General features: G+C 44.0%; 1 pseudogene; it reads left to right on the top strand.

The window, feature by feature from the left end:
- The window catches only part of LOC128923571 (large subunit ribosomal RNA), a 2,790-nt pseudogene extending 1,091 nt beyond the window's left edge, over nucleotides 1-1,699 (top strand).
- Nucleotides 1,700-3,005: the final 1,306 nt, after the last annotated feature.

Below are 3,005 nucleotides of genomic sequence, written 5' to 3'. Positions count from 1 at the left end.
CGATTGTCAGAATTGAGTATAGGGGCGAAAGACCAATCGAACCATCTAGTAGCTGGTTCCCTCCGAAGTTTCCCTCAGGATAGCTGGTGCATTTAAATATTATGTAAAATAATCTTATCTGGTAAAGCGAATGATTAGAGGCCTTAGGGTCGAAACGACCTTAACCTATTCTCAAACTTTAAATGGGTAAGAACCTCACCTTTCTTGATATGAAGGTTGAGGTTATGATATAATGTGCCCAGTGGGCCACTTTTGGTAAGCAGAACTGGCGCTGTGGGATGAACCAAACGTAATGTTACGGTGCCCAAATTAACAACTCATGCAGATACCATGAAAGGCGTTGGTTGCTTAAAACAGCAGGACGGTGGACATGGAAGTCGTAATCCGCTAAGGAGTGTGTAACAACTCACCTGCCGAAGCAACTAGCCCTTAAAATGGATGGCGCTTAAGTTGTATACCTATACATTACCGCTAAAGTACATGATTTATAATACAATTTCGGTTGGATTATAAATTTTGAAACTTTAGTGAGTAGGAGGGTACAATGGTGTGCTTAGAAGTGTTTGGCGTAAGCCTGCATGGAGCCGCCATTGGTACAGATCTTGGTGGTAGTAGCAAATAATCGAATGAGACCTTGGAGGACTGAAGTGGAGAAGGGTTTCGTGTGAACAGTGGTTGATCACGAGTTAGTCGGTCCTAAGTTCAAGGCGAAAGCCGAAAATTTTCAAGTTTTAATGAATTGTTGAGAATATATATTATTATGTTTTCTTCATAGTAATTAAACACTTGAATAATTTTGAACGAAAGGGAATACGGTTCCAATTCCGTAACCTGTTGAGTATCCGTTTGTTATTAAAAATGGGCCTTGTGCTCATCCTGGCAACAGGAACGACCATAAAGAAGCCGTCGAGAGGTATCGGAAGAGTTTTCTTTTCTGTTTTATAGTCGTACTACCATGGAAGTCTTTCGAAGAGAGATATGGTAGATGGACTAGAAGAGCATGACATTTACTGTTGTGTCGATATTTTCTCCTCGGACCTTGAAAATTTATGGTGGGGTTACGCAAACTTCTCAACAGGCCGTACCAATATCCGCAGCTGGTCTCCAAGGTGAAGAGTCTCTAGTCGATAGAATAATGTAGGTAAGGGAAGTCGGCAAATTAGATCCGTAACTTCGGGATAAGGATTGGCTCTGAAGATTGAGATAGTCGGGCTTGATTGGGAAGCAATACCATGGTTTATGTACTCGTTCTGGGTAAATAGAGAATTTCGGTTCTTGTTCCCCGGATAGTAGTTACGTAGCCAATTGTGGAACTTTCTTGCTAAAATTTTATAAGAATTATATCGCAAGATATATATTCTTATTTAATTATAACGATTATCAATTAACAATCAATTCAGAACTGGCACGGACTTGGGGAATCCGACTGTCTAATTAAAACAAAGCATTGTGATGGCCCTAACGGGTGTTGACACAATGTGATTTCTGCCCAGTGCTCTGAATGTCAAAGTGAAGAAATTCAAGTAAGCGCGGGTAAACGGCGGGAGTAACTATGACTCTCTTAAGGTAGCCAAATGCCTCGTCATCTAATTAGTGACGCGCATGAATGGATTAACGAGATTCCTACTGTCCCTATCTACTCACCCAGTTGTTTGTAGAACCTCGAAGTGAACGGACGTGTTTGCGCATCATTGCGAGTTTTAAAAACGATTTTAAAAAGTATTTTTCAGTATTTCTGAAAGTGATAAAATTTTTCGGTTTTTCCGGATTTTTCGGTAGCCCGTTGTGAAAATAGACACAGTGAGCAGGTACGTGAGGGATTATACACATCGTGTGTATTCCCAAAAGTGTGTGAGGATAGCGGCTTAGGCCATTAACGTAGCGGAGGAGGTGGGCGGCGGTATAGATTTTGTGTCCATTTATGTCGCACTGTTTCTACGGATGCGTTGCAGGTTTTATTGGGTGTGCCCCCTCTTGACCTGATTGTTTTACAGCGTGCTGTTTCTTTCAGGTTGAGGAGGGGTTTGAGTGTGTTATTGCTGCGGAATGAATGGATTTCTGACGATGATGTGGAGAGGTTGGGATATCTAGGAAGCAAGAGGCTTCTAGATGACAGGGTTAGGAGTAGGTGGCAAGACCGTTGGGATAATAGTCCTAACGGTCGTGTGACTTATGAGTACATTCGGGATGTTGGGTTTGTTGGGGAAAACCCAGATTTCAGATTCTGTCTGAGTCTGGGTTTCCTACTTACGGGGCATGGGCCTTTGAATGCTTTTTTGCATCAGAGGCGCCTCTCTGATGGAATGGAATGTATGTGTGGAGCGCGTGTTGAGGATTGGGTGCATGTTATTGCTGAATGCCCGATGTACTCGGACATTAGGGACCTTGGGGGTATGGGGATTAGTTGGACTGATGGACGGTTAGATGTTAGTGGTGTGATCTCCACTAGTTGGGATGCCGAACGATTAGAATTATTTGGTGTGTTTGCGCGTGAGGTGTTTAAGCGGCGAAGACAATTAGCTGGAAACTAAGTATAGTTTCTTTGTGTGAATGGTGTGTGTATTGTGTGTGTATTGGATGAGAGAATGGGGTCCAACCCCTGGTCACCAGTCCAGAGCAGTATGGAAGCTCAACTGGTAGTAGTTTCAACTACGAGGTCTGACCGGAGACTTAATTCTGGTACCACGGGGAGTAGGAGCCCTTGGAGTTCGCTCCAACCTACTCGTGCGGACTGGCCCCTCGGGGAGTATCGTGGTGGTTGTGGTTTAATACCCGAATGCGGGGAGAGTGATATTTGTCACTCAATGTGGAGTTGCATTGCAACCGGGTGCTGGACCCAAAGTACGGCAGAGGTTTTAGATAGGCCTCGAACCTCACCAAGGTGGTTAGTGTGTCCATTCCACACGCCAATTGGTACTGAATAATGCATTGCATTTTTCGGGGCGCTGATCATCGCATTGATTTGATCCGCTGTGCTTTTGAGCACCGTGAGGTAAGGCCGTCGT

The sequence above is a fragment of the Zeugodacus cucurbitae genome, chromosome Y (genome assembly GCF_028554725.1).
Source record: "Zeugodacus cucurbitae isolate PBARC_wt_2022May chromosome Y, idZeuCucr1.2, whole genome shotgun sequence".
NCBI classification, from domain to species: Eukaryota; Metazoa; Arthropoda; class Insecta; order Diptera; family Tephritidae; genus Zeugodacus; species Zeugodacus cucurbitae.
Note: the sequence above shows the minus strand (reverse complement) of the source record. Positions and strands in the feature narration are given on the sequence as shown.